The sequence below is a fragment of the Crocodylus siamensis genome, chromosome 15, assembly GCF_052110815.1.
Source record: "Crocodylus siamensis isolate JL-2025a chromosome 15, ASM5211081v1, whole genome shotgun sequence".
NCBI classification, from domain to species: domain Eukaryota; kingdom Metazoa; phylum Chordata; order Crocodylia; family Crocodylidae; genus Crocodylus; species Crocodylus siamensis.
In genome coordinates, this window is record NC_143409.1 from 23,331,364 (window position 1) to 23,350,074 (window position 18,711).

The 18,711-nt window shown below is 42.8% G+C and overlaps 1 protein-coding gene across 4 annotated transcripts in view; it reads right to left on the minus strand.

Annotated features, from left to right (window-relative positions):
- ATOSA (atos homolog A) overlaps window positions 1–18,711 on the minus strand; it is an 89,561-nt gene that overhangs the window by 32,710 nt on the left and 38,140 nt on the right. The window contains exon 1 of one of the 4 annotated variants that reach the window (XM_090028679.1): window positions 5,011–5,089. The exons of the other annotated variants lie outside the window; for them this stretch is intronic. The gene's annotated coding sequence lies outside the window, so the exon portion shown is untranslated. Of the gene's footprint in view, window positions 1–5,010; window positions 5,090–18,711 lie in introns of those variants that run through there. 4 annotated transcript variants of the gene reach the window in all.

The window sequence follows — 18,711 nt, forward strand, 5'->3', positions numbered from 1 at the left end:
CACAAAATTTTTAAAACAATACCCAATTTTCCCTTTTTCTCCATCAATACGATTTCTGGTCCTGTTAAAGTTAAGTAAGAGAAGAGTATGGAGTCTCAAGTAGTCATAAACATAATAATCTGCATTGCCTGAAAGAATATTGTACTACTTCAATATGAATACTGCACAAAGACAATTACTTTCTTTCAACAGAAGTAGAAGCACTGAAACATCGTGAAATGCTACTCTTTCCATTAAATCAGCATAAGAGGACAGAAACAAACATTTTTAAGTTGTGCTATTAACATAGCATGAGAGCAAATAGGTCAGTTATTTTTCTAGCTTTTTTAAATCAAAAGCAATTCGTGATAAACATATTACTTTCATGTTAATATCTGACACATTGTTGCTTTAGTTCTATCCAATTTCCATAAGGATTTGTAATATCTTTAAATGGGAAAGTGTTAAGAACAGACATTGAGGAGCATGGCAATTGCTCCTACATGCAGACACAGCTGATGCAAGTGAGGATAAGGGTGGAAAGTCCCACTCAAAACACAACACACTCTGTGTTTAAGCAAGAAAAAAATGTCTGGTAGAAGTTAGCTTGTATAAATCAACCCTGTTTAACACACAAAAATACAGAATGTGCTTAAAATAAATCTCCATGCTGTAAGTCTGTACTATATGCTAACAAGTGTTATTAACATAATTAAAAAACGACTGTCACATGGTTGGGCTTTTTTGTTCTCATTCTGTTCCCATGAGATAGTGTGTACAGTGTTGTATATTGTCTTTGAAGAAAAGCTGTACCTATTGACCTTAAAGCATTTGTTAATCACCACAGTGATCATATGATGAGGTTTCCTACTTCATCTTACCTTAACATCGCAAGAGAAAATGCTTCTCGCATTGGCATCAAAAGGACATAACAATGATCTACCCGTGACTGTTTTCACTTCTTAGACTGAACTTGTTTCTGAGAATCTGACAATCTGTGTCTTAATGCATACTACCTGTTTTAGCTGCCCATGGATAGATGCTGGGTCAAGAAACTTGTAATAAAAACTTTAAAAGTCAATAAACTGCCATCTATTGTTTTTCTCCAATCTGGGTGATGCTAGTTCACTCCATCCCCAAGCAAGGCTGAGTCTCCATTTCATCTGGATTTGATATATATTTCATGTACATTTGGAGGCCGTGTAATTAACATTATTTTCCTTTGGTTAGTAGGTGGTGCTTAGTCCATACTAAATGTAAACATAATCTAAACTTCTACAGTTTTAAATGTAATGTCCTTCTATGAAGTGAAAGGATCTGTGGATGAGGAAAAGCACAGGCTCAGGGGCGATCTGGTGGACACCTATAAGTTTAGTTTAAGTTTCTGGGGGAACATTTGTTCACCAGAGCGCTCCAAGGGATGATGAGGTCGAACGGTCATAAACTACTACAAGACCGTTTCAGGCTGGACATAAGGAAGAATTTCTTTACTGTCCAAGCCCCCAAGGTCTGGAACAGCCTGCCATCAGAGGTGGTTCAAGCACCTACATTGAACACCTTCAAGAGCAAATTGGATGCTTATCTTGCTGGGATCCTATGCCCCCGGCTGACTTCCTGCCCTTTGGGCAGGGGGCTGGACTCGATGATCTCCCGAGATCCCTTCCAGCCCTAATGTCTATGAAATCTATGAGGGGAAAGCAGTAGACATGATATACCCCTTGGTTTTACCAAGACTTTTGATATCAGTCTCTGTAACAGAGCACCATCCCCAGGGTGGTCAAGAACCCCTGGAGGTGCCCAAGAGTCCTCTTTATTTCAATCCACTTCTGGGTACAGTCTCCCCTTCACTCGCTTGCCATGTCTTGATGTTTCTTTTGGTTTTCAAAGGGGACGCTGCCCCGGGGCTTCCCAGATTGAGTCTTTGTTCCAGAGAACACCCGGAGGTGAGAAGTTCCTGCCTTGAGGGCTAATTCCACAACTGCTGTTACTTCTGTTGGGGCCTTGACCTATTTGGCCAATACCCCTTTATCATGGCTAGGCCTTCTAACCTAGACCCACTATGTTGGACTTAGCTTTGAAGCACAAGCTGTGTTTTCTTCTTTACTGTTGCTGGGCCCCTAGCCTGTCTGCTGCACCCCTGTGGTGCCAGCCTCTCTTACCCCTGTCTGATGTGCCCCTCTGACACCAGGCTCTCTGGCCCATGTTTCTCTGTGCCTTGCACTATTTGCTGGGCACCACTGCAGCTGAGCCTTGAGCTTGCCTCTGGCAGTGCTCGAGGTGGTTGTGTGCCTCTGGGCACCAATGAAGCCTCCAAACCTCCCCTTTAAATCTCATCCCAAATCTCCAGTTTCAACTACAACATCAAACACTAAGTCCCTGGGCTATAACAAACAAAAAATAATCAAGGCAACATGCCTGCTTACCCTGCCGCTCCTTTTCTCTGGGTTGCTCTGTTCCGTACCCTGGCCTGCAGAGCTGTTTTCCTTCAATCTCCTGGGCATTCAGGAGCCCATGCTCTGCCTCAGCCTGGGCTGGCTGACCTTTGCTGGCTCAACCCAGGGCTTATGTAGCTCTGACCTGAACTCTCTCCTGATCATGTGACAGCCCCCAGTCAGCTGACCAGCCTGTGGGGCTACCCTTTACTGCTCTCCTAGCAGGCTGTGCCCTGAAGATTCTGTCCTTAAAGGGGCTGCCCCGCTTTCTAGTAACAGGACTAGGGTTCCCTGTTACAGTCTCCCATGACCTACCTCCTCACTAAGAAGCTAAGGAAATACAGACTAGCTGGAAGTACTGTAATTGGATACCTAACTGTTTGGATCATTGTACTCAGGAAATTGCTAGTTGTGGGAAGGTATCAAGTGGTGTTCCCCAGGGGTATGTCCCGGTTCCAGTATTGTTCCACATCCTCATTTATGATTTGGATGATGGGATTAAATACACACTTAGCAAATTTGTGTACGACACCTAGTTGGGTGGAATTGCAGATGCTCTGGAGGGCAAGACTAGGGTTAAGAATGACCTGGATAGAGTAGAGAAGTGGTCTTGCAATCAACCAGATGAAATTCCACAAGGACAAACTGCAAAGTCCTGCACTTGCACACATACAGACTGGGGAACAAGTGGCTTGGCTGCAGTACTGCAGAAGCACCTAGGAGGTACAGTGGACAATAAGCTGAATGTGAACCAACAGCATGCTTCTGTTGCCAAAAAAAAAAACAAAGCCAACAGCATCCTGTGTTGCATTACCTGAAGTGTCACTTGCAAATCAAGATAAGTGATTCTTCTGCTTTATTCAGCACTGGGGAAGCCTCATCTGGAGTACTGTGTCCATTTTGGGCCACACACTTCAACAAGGATGTTGACAGTTTGGAAAGAGTCCAGCACAGGGCAACAAAATGATTAGGGGCCTGAGAAGCAAGGCTTATGAGGAAAGGCAGAGAGAACTGGGTTAGACTTCTCTTTTCTAAGCTAAATGAGGAGGGATTTGATAACAGTCTTCAAATACCTGAAGGGTGATTAGAGGGAGGATGGAAATGGACTTTCTCTGTCTGCAGGGGACAGGGTTAAGACCACAGCCTCAAGTTGCAGCAGTGGAAATTTAGGCTGCAGATCAGGAGGGACTTGCTGACTATCAGAGTGGTCAGACATTGGAATAAGCTACCTAGAGAAGCTTTGAAGGCTCCATGCTTGGGAACTTTCTAAAGCAGATTAGACAGGCCAAGCTTGGCTGGGATGGTTCAGTTAGGCAGTTGCCTGCCTTAAGTTGGTGTGCAGAGCAAGCTGCATGTAGGACAACAGACTGCACCTACTCTGCATCTGTATGGATTCTCATAACATATTAATTTCTGTAACACCTCAACACCACAGCATGGGGCTGCATTATAAATTGTTAGGGGCTGGAAGGCACCTTGCAGATCATTGGGTCCAGCCCCCCAGCTCTAGGCAGGAAGACAAGTGGGGTCAAGAGACCCCAGCGAGGTGACTGTCCAGTCACATCTAATGCATTAGATGACCTCGTGAGGTCCTGTCCAACCCTACTTTCCTATGATCCTATTTTAAAAGTTTTCCTTTTAAATGTTCTACAATATTTTATTATTTAAAATGGACCCTGAGAAAACTGTGGCCATTAATTCTGCTTCCTTGATCTTCAACCCATAACAATTTGACAGGAGTGAGTAAATGTTGTTTAAAAAAATGGAGACACTGGCACTTATAAACACTCTTTTAATACCAGGCTAGCATGCCAACATGTAAATAAGAAATACAATATCCAGAATAAATAGATTTCCATTTCAGTTACTGTCAAGTTGTTCATTATCCAGTAGGATAAAGCCTATTCCCTGGGCTGTTCAGTTTTCCAAATTAAACTGGATGCAGGCCCCTCGGAAGTTAATACTTTTCCTGAGCTGTCCCAAAAGGTATCATGATGCACAGCGATCCTCACTTCGGCACCTTTGCAGCACTCCCAACCTTGGCCAATAACAGATACAGCTGTGCTCTGTCCTTGATTTCTTTTTTCTTAAAAAGGACAAATAATGTGACCCCACTGGCAATCTTAAAAAAAATACACTAGACTATTACTGATGTAACAAGAAACAGTGAAGGCAAACAATACTTTCATTGCTTGTCAAAAAGGAGGATCTTTTCCTTTAAACTTCATGTGGGGGAAAGAGGGGCGCATAAATAAATGATTCAATAAATAAATACATACATACATGTCAAGAAATACCATCTATTTCCTATATCCAGTACATAAGAGAACATGATTCATCTATAATAAAACAAAACTGATAATTAATATTGATTATATTCATATTGTCAATATTACAAACAGATCTATTTACCATTACCAACAAAAGATGTCAAAAATAAAGCAGCTAAGATTTTTCTGGGGAACAGTGAACCAAAGTTGTCATCTTTCTCCCTCCAAGAAGTTGACCAAAGGTAAATCTATGCAACTCAAAGGCACTCTTCTCTTGCTTTTTTTAAAGTGAATCTTGAGATTTAAAATGCACAGACTAACAGGTTTACCTTGGATTTGAGATGCATCTGGAGATACTGCAGCTATATCATGCTTTTATACTTCAGACAGCAAAAGTTGCTTCTTCACCTCAAAAAAAATCATGGTCGTTTTAATTAATGTTCCTGCTGTGCCTAATATTGTAGCATATATTATATGCAGAAGTTATAGTTTGTTCAAAAACCCTGTGGTGCAAGGGGCAGGACTATAATTTTAGCTGTCAAAATTCAAATTGTGAATAGGTTTATTAGGATGTGATGCTAGTAATTCATTTATTTTTGAAGAACATTCCTAACAGGCTCTTCTCTATACTAGACTTTATCTTAAGTTCTCTCAGAACTGCAAAACAAGGCAGTTTGGTAATTGTTATGAAGGGCTAGCACAGAACAGGCACTCGAACTCTTACCGCTATTGTCTCTGCCACCAAATTTTCCAGACTGCAGGATTAGATGATTCTTTTGTGTAATCAAACATTCCCAGCTGGAATTGCAGTATTGTAACATAAAAGTTCTAGAAAAAAATCTAACGCAATATAGGCTAATGATGTTTACTTTCTTCTGAGAATGGCAAAATTATAATCAAATGTTATACATATCGCTAATAGTAAGACTCATGCATGCCTAAAATTCATCGTATAAGAGAGCATCAGAAAAAGAAACTTTGTCAACTTTAATGCCACACTGATTTTATACCAGTTCAAGAACTGAACCAGATCAATGGCTACTGATAGGTAATACTATGGGAAAAGTGTTAAAAATGAAATTTTGTGGGAAGAATACAGAAAAGGTGATGGCCAGATTATAGTTTGTGCAGCTATGGTACTCTGGATTTAGACAGGTAAAATGGATCAGAATCTGTTCCTTGTAATGTGGATGAAAGCATAGTACTAAAATAACTTCTATCGTGCACACCTCACAATTTCACAATCATCTTTAGTTAATTATACAGTAATTAAGTTTTCAGCGGGGCTTAAAGTTTGTGCCTGAAGTTCAATTTTAAATATTTCATTTATGAAAACAGAATCAAGTCCAACATCACAAAGGTAAGGTGTCCTCTGTCTGGAATCTCATTTAAAAGCAAATAGTTGAGTATTTGTAAATACAATATTGTCTTTCTTAAGGATCATATAGGTTTGCAGTTCATTAGGAAACCTTTAACTATGGACAGGTTTGATTCTAGAAATAGATTTGTGATATTATAGGCAACAGATATGGTTATATTGAAATATAGCATCCTGCCTACTCCACAGAACACTGGGATCCAATATTACTACCAGAACTCCTGGACTCTGAATCAACACCTCTGATTGTATGCAAAGTGTAATTTCTTCTGTCATCATGAAATACTCATTTCAGCCCCTCTCACTCGCATACACACAGGCCTGGCTCCTAGGCAAGGGTAAAGCAATGTTTGAAATCGTAATCTACAGAACAAGAATCATCCTATGAAAACTAGGACAACATGCTAAAACTCATAGCTGAGTCTGTTCAGGCAGATAAACTAGTGAGGTGGAAAAAAAAAAAAAGAAACATGGAACAGGGAGAGAAAGTGGGATGTGGACACTGGATTAATTGAAAAAAAAAAAAACTTAGAAAAAAGTTTACTGTAGGAGCCTGGAGAACTACTGCTCTTTTGGAAAAATCAAATGCAGGCAATAAAACTAATGAGGGTGTTACCAGGCCATTTTCTGTATTTAAGCTGGCAACCTATTTTGCCACCATCACGCTATTTAGTGAGTCAGAACTCTTTTTCCATATACAGTTTTTCTATTTTCTCCCTAGCAAAAACGTAAGGCCAAGCTGGCTCTTCTGTTTCTAAACTGAACTCCAAACTATATATTTTCTTTATGGACAAGACAGAATTTTTAAAAAACTATAAAACCCATTCTCATTGTTTTAAAATATTTTTTTCCATTTAAAATAAGGAGCTTTCATATTTATCTTTATGTCATTAAAATGTGACCAGACAATGTTAGTGCAAAAGACTATATGGGTCACACTGGTCTATTTTTTGGTGAAAAATATTAACACTTGAGAACATCAGTACTGTTGCATGGACTGACAAACAATTGGGCGCGCATGACCCAAAGCTGCAAAGGAGGTTATGGATTTTTACAACTTCCTAATTTTTCAACCAAGCTCTAGTTACCAACTCCTGAAAAAAAATGCAATAAGTTTCTTACTAATTACTCTACTGAAATCCTCAGTTGACTTTAACATTGCATTTTTCAATTTACAAGTCAACTGAGCATTTCAGTAGAGATATTAGCAAGAAACTTATTACATACATACACACACACACACTCGCTGATATTTTTCAAATTCTTGATCTGCATATTTAAAACGGGAGAGTGAAACTTGTATATGGAGGTTACTTAGTGAGTTATGACTTTTTAAATATGCATTTACCTTTGTTACGGTGAGATTTCATATTTGATATTATATATAAAATCTCATAGTAAAAATGCATATTTAAAAAAAGTCACAACTCACTAAAGTAGCCTCCATATACAAGTTTCAGCTCCCCTTTTTTAATATTCAGGTCAAGAATTTGAAAAATAATCAGAAATATCCCTTATAGAAGGTCAAAACAAAATAGATATCCTTTTGCTGATCTGATGCTAGCACTTTTGGTCTTCTTTTCCTTTTTTTGGAGGAGTCCATGAATATTAGAAAAAATAGTGAATTTAAAGGATCATAAATGACATAAGATAGAATCTTAAATTAATACACAGCAGTCAGCAGATAAATTTTGCCTTTGGGGAGGTGATGGGGTGGCAGATATTTAAATCTGAATGAGCAATGAGAGACAAAAGAAGGTGAAAAAGCTCCTTTTTCAGAGAAAGATGAGCGGCTTGCTTAATTTTTCAAAACTGAAAGTTCATGGAATCTGAAAGCAAATCAATCAGGTATTCCTGTTACCAAAAAATTCTATTTAAATGCATAAAAATATATACCAAACAACTTTTCCTTCTTGTTATGGTTTATTTTTGAGGGATGGGACTTCCCCCACGCCTCTCCTCTATACACAAACACTTCAAACTCCAAAACTGTGAATTTTTATACAAATTTTCCCTGGCTTCAGGAGTTTAAAACCAGAGTCTCCAGTGCTGTTGTGTATGGAAGAGAAAGACTGATGGCAACATTCATTGTTATTGTTCACATGAAGACGCATACTTATGACTGTAGACAACTGCAGGCCAGGGGCGTACATACATAACTGCCTCTAGACAGTCCTTCCACTGGTTACATAAAGTTTTCATGGAGTTTCTCCATTTCACTTTATCTGTAACTTAGTACACATTTATTCATTTAGCTATTCAGAATTTTAGTTAAACTGTGCCCCACCTGGAAGTCTGTCATCACAAATGAAAACAAGGTATGGCAATTAAAAATAGTGTTATGATGCCCAAAGGCTGCCCATTGTTCAGTCTATCCAGCCCACAAAGCCAGGGCTTTGGCAGTGTTTTAGCAGCAGAGGGCTTTGCCTGCACAGTACCAGGGAGATGTAGTGGAAGGACCTGCCCACCTCAGACTGACCTGAGTAATTTTGGCCTGGGACTCCTGAAGTGTTGCTGCCCCCTGATTCTGAGGATTCAGTCACATGTTTCTGCTTTAAGCAATCATTAGAACTCATCCAGCAGTTTATAACGTATTTGGAAACAAAGATGGAGATTTAAAGTTAAAATGACTAATCTTTTTTGGGTGCAGCTGATAGGGGTCCCATAGAAGCTGGGGATTAAGTCACAGACGCATCCCTTTCAAATGAAGATAGGCATTTTGCTTTTGAAAACAGTTGCCTAAGGCTGACTTCAAACATTTAGGCAAATCTGTCTTCAAGGTAATAATAGAACTTTCTGTGCCAAAGCTCACAACATTTTAGAGCAGAAACCACAGCCTACAACAGTTGTGCTCAACTTTTTGGCCTTGTAGGCCAAATGAGCAGCACAGGGCCAGTCCACTTGCTGGGCTTTGGACCCTGGGGCCCCATACGCCTCTGCCCAGTCCTGCATGCTGGACCCCCCTTGCACACTAGATCTAGTGTTCAGGACCACAGACCACAGGGCTCTCCAAAGATCTGTGAGGAGCCCCATGGCTTGGATGATATGGCACCAGAGGCCACATCTAGCTCACTGGTTGGGGGCTGAGCATTCCTGGCCTACAACATGATAAGTATAGCTTATGGCATTATGTCTATACTACCTGTAGATCAGTGGTCTCTAACCTTTTAAAGTAGATAATCTTTGGTATTTAAAAGTAACCCAAGATCTACTGTGTGCTGCCGCCACCCTCTCTTCCTCCACAGGTAAGTCTGTGTGGAGGGAAAGGGGGGGAGCAGATTGAGGCAGAGGGAGAAAAAATTTGGGGACGCACCTCCCCAGCAGGTAAGTCCCACCCAGCCAGGGCCTCACTCAACTTACCCCTGCTCCTGCCTCTATGGCACTGTCCCTCACTGCAGGGGTCTCAATCTAGCCCCCACCACTTCCCTCCTCCACACACTGACCTGCTGGGCTGGGGGATATGTGTGCATGCACACAAGCACTCAGCCCCCTATCCCAGTCTCAAATCAACTCCATGAGGTTCTGAGATGTGACAACTGCTGTAGATTAAAAAAAAAAAAAAATCCTTCCTTGACCCAAATATAAAACTTCCTGAAGGTAGTTTCACATACTAGAGCAGTGATTCTCAAGCAGGGTGTTGTAAGATTCTCTTAAGAGTGATGTGGGATGACATGCAGTATTAACACTATTATTTGTTCAAAACACTGACACATGATTCACAAGATAAGCTCAGAGATTTCAAATAGGAATGCATAGCATCAAATACATTCTGACTTCTTGTGGTCTGTCCAATTTCTCTGCAACAGAATAATTCCTCTATTATTTTTTCAGAGTAAAAAAAAAAAAGTAAAAGATAAGAGGGGTATTTCTGAACTGCCCCTTGAGTCTAATGAGCAGGGATCTGGGTTTTCCATTTCCCACAGAAAAACAGAGAAAACCATGGATTTCCCCTTTTAGCAGAGACACCTACAGATTCCCTGCTTTTGCAAACAAACTGGTTGAGCTCCAGCCTGCAAAAGCTGTTTGCAAACAGGGCAGGAAATCCCCAGCCCTGCCTGGAGAGGGAGGGAGAGGGGCGGGGTGGGGCCCAAGGCTCTCACTCAGCCACAGCTCTGCTGGGCTCAGCTCAGCCTCACTCTTTGCTCCTGGAGCTTGTGTGGTAAGTGGGGCTTGCAGGAGGCTGGAGACCCCTCTGGCAGGGCTGGGGGGTTGCAGGTCATGGCTGGCAGGCACTGGCAGGGCTGGGGGGAGCCAGGAGCCGGCCCCAGCCCCATTCAAGCAGGTGGCAGCAGTGGGGAAGCTGGCTCCATGCTGCTTCTGCTCCAGCTGCCTGCTGTTGGGGGCAGGGAGCTGCAGATGTGGGTCCCTGGCCCCATAGCACTGGCAGCTGGGGGCCCCCTCTAGCAGGGCTAAGGAGGGGGCTGTGGGTGGGGGGGCAAGAAGCACGAGTAGGGTGGGGGGGTTGTTGTGGGGGCAGTGAGGGTCACCAGCAGTATTGGGGGGCTTTGGAGGCAGTGAGAGCAGCAGCAGGGCTGGGGAGGCATAGGGGTGTGTGAGGAGCACCAGCAGGGTTGGGGGGGTGCTGCAGGGGGCTTTTAATTTTAATAACAGATTTTGGGGGTTGTCAGAGAATTTGTGATATTTTAATCAAAGAAAACCAGGATCCCTACTAATGAGGTTAAGAACCACTTCTCTAGAACCAAGAACAAGTCATGTGCTTCCATAAGAATGAATACAAGTCACTGTACTTATTCAAATATAAGATGACCCTGAACACAAGATGACCCAAACATAAGACAACCCCCCAATAATTAGATTCTATATATGAAAATGTATAAACGTTAACATTTTCCAGCTATAGAATCTAATTGTAGGAGCCCATCACTCCGTTTCAACCAGTTTGCATCCTGTATCAGGAGTGCCTTGTGGAAGACCAGGAACCTCCTCCTGTACAGACAAATGGACGTAGAAGTAGTGGGCTGCATGAAGATGATGCTGAGCAAACTCTGGACCTACTACCAGAAATCGGTAGCAGAGGATGGGGAAGAAGCAGCAAATGCCACCTGGTACAGAGACACATGGCACAGGAGTGAAGAAAGGAGTGAAGGCAGCTGAGAAGAGGAACAGATGAGTGGAACAGAGGACAGTGAGAGCAGCAGCAGAAGCTGGAGTGACAATGATGGAGAGACGATTTGAGCTGAGTACCTGAACCTGGAAGTAGGGCAAGGGTGGAAACAAAGGGAGGGCTGGTTGGAGGAACCAGAAGGGACTGAGGTTATTTATTTACTTTTTTTTTTTTTTTGTGCGTGTTGCATGCATTTTCAGATATTGTAACAGGTATGGGTGGCCAGCGGGCCTTTGTACGGGTGGGCGGCGGCAGTTTTCTGTAATGGGATAGGATTAATCCTTTTGGGATGTAATAGGTTAGAGTGTAGATGTATATCTAACCTATTACATCCCAAAAGGATTAATCCTTTTATTTCATTTTATAATATAATATTTTATAATATAATATATGAGAGAAAGAGAGAGAGAGATACATTTTTACAACAAAAAAAGAGAAAAAAATCTAATTATAGGAAGTCTGCCTTTAATTTGTTCCCCATCTCACTGCTACAGCACAGAGAGATCTGGGAGGTCAGGGAGTCCTCTCACCCTCTACCCCCACCAAATTTTTCCCCCTTCAGCCCTTTTCTCCCCCCCTTACCACCAGACCTTTGTCTCACTGACCACATGGAAGTGAGGAACAAATTTGAAAACAATGACCTTGAAATAAATGAGTCATTTGCACATAGTACCCATAGGACTTAGTTCATCCAGAATGGATGCATTTTACCTTTTCTGGAACTGCTGCAAGTTTTAGTACACATTCTTCATAAACACACTTTTAAACAACATTTTTGTGCCTACTTATATGTAGTAGAGACTATGCATGATATTTACAACATTCCAGCAAAGACTACGCACGATTAGTCATTATTTACCATATAGTTCACTGGGCTGGGCCCCAGCAGTCAGCAGCATTTCAAGAATTGGTGACCCTACAGCTGAGCACTGCTCAGTATGTGTGGGAGTGTCTGCATATGCATTTGCACCCGTTGGGCCTCGATCATACGGTCCCTCGCCGCCCGGCCCTGGATTTTGATGGTAACCTCCTGTAGGCTCTCTTCGTGGCCCGAGGGTTATATACAGCCTGGATACCTGGGTCCTTTTCAGTCCGGCAGCAGCGTCTCTACATGGGAGCAGCTTCAGACCCTTTTCTGTCCTGTTAGCAGCGTTCTCCGGTTCCCCCACCTCCTCGGTGGGTCCAGGGGTTCCTCTTTCAGTGCTCTTTCGCCACCTCTCCTCCCCTGCTGCCTTGTTGTCTCCCCTTCTTATGCTTCCGGGCCAGCTCTCCTCCCCCTTCTCCCCAGCTGCTTCCACTTTAAAAAAACCGCAGCTAACGAGCCACGCGGGTCCCGCCGCCGCTTCCAGCTCCACCGCAGTTCTTGCAGCCGGTAGGATGTTTTTGCTCATTCCCCCTTTCTTTTCAGTCTCCCTGGGGTGTATTGTCCCCCAGGATCCCCCCCTTAGCCAGTCGGGGCTCATATCTTCCCCTTGCCCCAGGACAGCATTAATGCACTTTAGTTAATGCACATTAAGTCTAGGACCTATGTGTGCCTATACGTGAGCAGAGGCTGCTCAGATGCACTGGAATTCCAGTGCATCAGAACAGACTTGATTAATCAAGTCTGCTGGAACATGGCAATTACTGCGCTTCAGCAGCCTCCCGCGTCATGTGTATCAGCATCCCCGTGCTTCAAAATGGCAGCAGGGGCGCTTGAATTAAAGCTCATCAAAGCTGCTCTAATTAAAGTGCTGCCCCCTCTGCTACCAAAGCAGATGTAAAAGTACCCTGCCTTGTAATGTACCAAGAAAATGAAAGTTAGTCTGCCTTAATGCGCATTAACAAAATAGCAATTGGCACTCTTACACATGCTCTGGGGGTGGGGGAGGGCAGCACTTTAATTAGAGTGGCTCTCATAGTTGCTCTAATTAAAGCACTGTAATGTCTCATGTATCAGTGTCCCCACACTTCAAAATAGCAGTGGGAGCTTTTGACATGCTTTAATTGAAGCACCCCTGCCACCATTTTTAAGTGTGGGGATGCTGATATATGAAACGCCGGAGGCTGTTGGAGCGTGGTAATTACCATGCTCCAGCAGACTCATTTAATCAAGACCGCTTTGATGTGCTATAATTACAGTGCATCAGAGCAGTCTCTGTGTGTGTGTACAGGCACCCATGGTTTAAATTATGCTTAATGTGTATTAACCTATTTTTATGTGCATTAACTAAATAGCACAATTTTTTTAGTGATGCTTTAATATGTATTAAAATACGCTAATGAGCATTAAAGTGCACATGTAGATATGCCCCCTGTGTAATCCAGATACCCGCATAAAGGATCTACGTTCTAATTAGTCCTCCACTAATGGGTGGAACTGGATGTTCCTGTCATGAGTCCTGGGATCCTCCAAAAATTTATATGCAAATGTGGTACAGGGCACTCTGGTCTGGCACACCTCATGGAAGATGGGCCACGCTAATCATACAAGAGGCTGAGAGGAGGGGTGATGGAGGGATTCTGGCTGAAATATTTGGGACCCCATTTGATGATGTTTGCCAGATGTTTAAGGCTGGTAAAAAACAGAAGTCATTGGAGAAAGCCACAGCTCAGTTGTGGAAGTGAATGCAATGTAGTGACTTACTATGACCCTTTGAAGAGTCAGCATTGAGGAAGACTATACTCAACGGGGAGTAACATATATTATCTTATCCAGATGGGCTGCACTAACCTAGCCTTGTGGTAGGTTAGCACTTCAGTCTTTTTGGTTAAGATCAAATGTAGCAGCATTTTTGGAACTAAGGGGAGGGTTTCAGGGCTGGCTGTCCCCCTCCTAGTGCTGGCCTGGTATTGTAGTACCTCCAGGCCTAGTGCCAGTTCTCTGCAGAGGGAACACCCGCCTGCTTTTTTAAGGGCCACAAAAAATTCCCCATCAGCATATTTGTCCAATGTGGGCCATGTGTTTTATAGTCAAGCTCCGTGTCAGCTGCATTTAATCAACTTCATAGTTGGTTTCAATTACTGAGTACATGCAGCTTTTGGCAGCAACTTAATGATAGACAATGTATTTAATGAGGTTTTCTTGTATGTGAATGTAAGACGAAAGGCTTTCCTGTCCATACTGACTGGGTGAAAAACCCCAAACCTCATCTTCTATTCAAGTAAATATGATATATTCAAGTATAATTAACATTATATACACTGTCACCAAAAGAAATGCAAAAGAGAGGTTTTTCAAAAGCATGTCGAGATGTAGGACACAGCATCCAATGATACTGAATAGATCCTGTCCTCCTACATCCCTTAAGCCTTTCTGAAAAATCTTCTACTAACTTAGGACATAAATTATATGCAATTACTCAATTAACTACTAATGAAGCAGAAAAAGCATAAAAGGAGGATGTACTAAAAATAGACATATTTGTTGGCCTAGGGTGAGGGGTGGGGGTGTTGTGCTTGGGAAAAGAGGGGGAAAAATCTGTGACCAAATGTTTCAGTTCCAAAGTCTGCAGCGTAGACAGTAATACCAGAGAACGTAAGTGTTCAGGACTGTAACACTCCACCCAACTCAGCAAACAACTTCTTTTAGTGACCCTATATTCAGATAACTTATTTAAGGGGTCTTCCTTCTATTTTCTCCTTCTACAGATTAAATAAACTTTCTAGGTGCAACCTCACTCCTATTACCACACAATTTGATGAGTCAACAAAAGTCAAATTGTGTCATTCCTATTATTTGTTTCATTCTATTGTGGTTTGTATAATAGATTTATTATGTACAAAACTTTTCTTTTTAAATGTCAACTAAAATTTAAAACTTGAAGCTTTCAAATCTTGTCAAAAGACTTTTTGCATTCTGTTAATGTAGCTTTTTGAACAGATCTTTTTCTAGACTGAAAATACAACAGAGCTAATAATTATCATTACTGTAAACTGAAATGTGCATGTTCGCTTACAAATACATAAGAACTCCACTGCTGTAGAGTTTACTGCTAGGCAACTAAGCTGAAAAACAATATGAATGCAAATATGAACATACAATCATACCTCTGCCTACAGTCTCAGACTTAACATAAGCATACTTAAAGTTTAATCTCAAAACACACTATGACACAAGCCATTTCACAGGCTTAAGTAAATTCAGGATGTTACTGGGTGCAAAACACTATTTTAGTTCGATAAAAATTATTCTAATAATTCACAGGCAAATACATTCTGATGTAAGGCTGTCTTTAAAGTGCATTTATTAGTCAGGATTATTCTTTTTTTTAAAAAAAGAAAAAGATTCTGAGTGGCTGTTCGCACTGTCTGGAGCCAGACACAGCAGAGACTAATCTGAAAGCATATCCCTACATAGCTATGACCTTGATTTACCTCTGCTACCCCAGTCCCTGGCCTCTCCAGAGGGAAGTTTGTTGCACATGTGTTTTATAACATTCTGTACTGCTTTTTCTTAGAACACATCTAAGAGTATTAAGTGGACAGATTCATTTCTTAAAATACACACAATTTCCAAAACATCACTCTCATTGGTGTCTCACATACTACTTCAAACAGGTGCACAGCTTTTGTTATACGTTTCATAAAATATATGTCAAAAGAAGAAATATGTACACAGAGGATCATTGAAGACCCATTAAAATATACAACTCAAAATACTGAAACATTCAACGGCTCCTACACACACAAATCTGAAGGTACATTGAAAGGTGTTATAGCAGGGGCGGGCAAAACCTGGCCCACGGTCCACTTCAGGCCCACGGCAGACTCCATTTCCCAGCAGCCCCTGCCTGTGTCACTGTGTCTGGTTTCCATGTACAACCCAGGAGCAGTGGCTCCGTGACAGCACATGGCCACGGTTTCCACGGAGACTGACCCCAACAGTGCTGGCAGGGCATGCAGCTGGATGAGGAGCTGCCTTCGGACTGGGATCTTGCAGCGGTGATAGCGTGGTCCGGATCCAGGGCAGAGCTTCAATCTGCTGTCCGCATACCCTGGGCAGGGGCATGCAGGGAGTGGATCGCAGCTGTGACCCAGCTCCAGACCATGCTGTCACTGCTGCAGGATCCAAGTCCCGGCTCCAGAGCAGCTCCCCAACCAGCGGTGTGCCCTACTGGTGGTGCTGGGACTGGTCTCCATGGAAACCATGGCCTTGTGCTGTCACAGCACCGCCACTCCTGGGGTCTCCATGAAAATTGTCTGCAGTGATGTGGGCAGGGGCTGCTGGGAAATGGAGTTTGGCCACCAGCCAGATCTGCCATTTTGCCCACCCCTATGTTACAGTGTAAAACTCCACCCTCTCAAAGAGAAAGTGCTCTGGTGGTCCTCTACCAAGACACCAGAACTTAACTCTCTTAAGTAATTAACATATTACAGATATTATACAAGGACCTCTGGCTAAATCAGGTATACAATTATTTGTCCAATTCAACAAATTATAAAACTGTGATAGTGGCTTAAGTTTACTACAGGTTTTTGCCAATGAATCTGAATGCACTCACCCAAATTTACAGTTAAGGTGACTTTTACAATTATGTCTACTTGGTCTGTCCTTCAATTTGTTTACTGTAAAACATAAATCTCAAAGAAATGGATCTTTTGTGATAAATCAAAATGTCTGTGCTGCTTTAGAGTGATTTTGCTGCTCAAGAGGCCACTATGTACAATTTGGTTGAGAAAAACAATTTATTTGCATTAAAACTTCCATTCTATTTCATTTTCAATGTTTTACATTTATATATTGGAATGTATAATTAAACCATACTTATTTTAAAGAGCCTGTAAGTTCAAAAGATTTTCATAAAATATTATTTTTATTGTTATTAAGCTCACAAATCTCTTCTCTTTTACAGAGTTAACTCAGACAAGTTTGTTTTGTGGAAGTTGTTAAAGAACTATTTATTTTCATCATTTCAATTAGGGTCTAACCCTAAAAGAAAAAAAGCTAATGTATGGATCATGAAAGAAAGCAATACCTTCAGAAAACTTGGAGCCAATTCATTTATTATTACACCCCTCAGACTTCTCTGTGGTACATCCAAATGCTCATTTCCCCTATACCATCCAGGAACTAACTAAAGCACAGGACTACTTCAGCCATGCACTTTCCTATTCTTTCAAATCTCTCCTGCCTGTCCCAGGAAGCCTCTTGCATTAAAAACTTCCACAGTAAAGGTCTAAAACCATATTCAAAGTAGTCAGGAGAACTGCTGTGCCATAGATATTCGCATAGGGCTTTTGGCCTCTTACAGCCACTCTTTACTAATGCAGCTAGCACAGGGGTCAGCAGTGTTTTTGGCTGGAGTATCTCAAACACCCCAACCTCCACCCATGCCTCAACTTGGAGTACCAGAGGCAGACGGTGGGGGACCCATAAAGGCCCTAATCCTTGTTGCTGGCAGCAGATGTACGTGCACCTTTGGGCGAAAGGCGAGGGAAGGGCTGCAGTTGCACTGCCCCAGGCCCTTCCCTGGCTGTGCACCTCAAGATGCATATGCAGCCACTGCTGCCACCACAGAGCTGGTGCCAGGGCTCCAGACCCTGGTGCAGTTGTTTGCAGCCTGTCCACCGCCTGCAGCAGCTGCCTAGAGCCTGGGCCGACTGTGGCGGACAGCCGGGAGGCTGTTAACAGTTGCACCAGGGTCCAGAGCCTTGGCTGAGCTCTGTGGCAGGGGTGGCTGTGTGTATGCTTTGCAGCATACAGCGAGCAAGAGGCCAGGGTTGTGCTGCCCTAGGCCCCTTCCTGGCCATGCACACCTAGGCATGCATGCAGCTGCTGCCACACAGCCCAGCCAGGGTTCTGGATCCTGGTGCAGCTGTTGCAGCTTCCCAGCTGCCTGCCACAGCTGGCCACCTGCTGCAAACAGCTCAGGCTCCATGGCTAGTGGCAGCTGTCCAGAGCCCGGGCCAGCTTGGCATGCTGAGCAAAATGGCCTCACATGCCATGGTCTGGCACACATACCAGGGGTTGCTGACCCCTGAGTTAGCACAACAGAGCTATAGAGCACTTCACTGTGCTGATCAACACATCTACCGATCAGATTTAGGGTGCTTCTACACGTGATGCCATTTCCATGTACATGTGACAAAAACATCACTTTGTGTGGCTTAATGGCATTATGCCAGGGGCAGGCAATTATTTCAGGCAGAGGACTACTTACCGAGTTCTCGCAAGCCATTGAGGGCCACATGACAGGCAGCCAGGGGCAGATAAATATTAATTTACTAAATTTTTAGGGGCCCTGTGGGCCAGATAGAATGGTCTAGCAGGCCACATCTGGCCCACAGGCTGCATTTTGCCCACCTCTTCGTTATGCTGTATGTATGCAAGAGTTCTGGGGGTTTGCAGATGAGTTTGCATGATTGCAGACTAAAGTAAATCCTGATGTAGCTTAGTTTGCAATGATACAGTGCAGCTATTAGTCAGCTTGGCCCCCAGCCGTGGGAGAGGTGGGTAGGCTCTGCAGAAGAAAAGGATCAGGCCCCTTCTGCTTTTACTTTCAGCAGGTGCCTGATGAAGGCAGAAGTGGTGAGGAGCCTGATTGG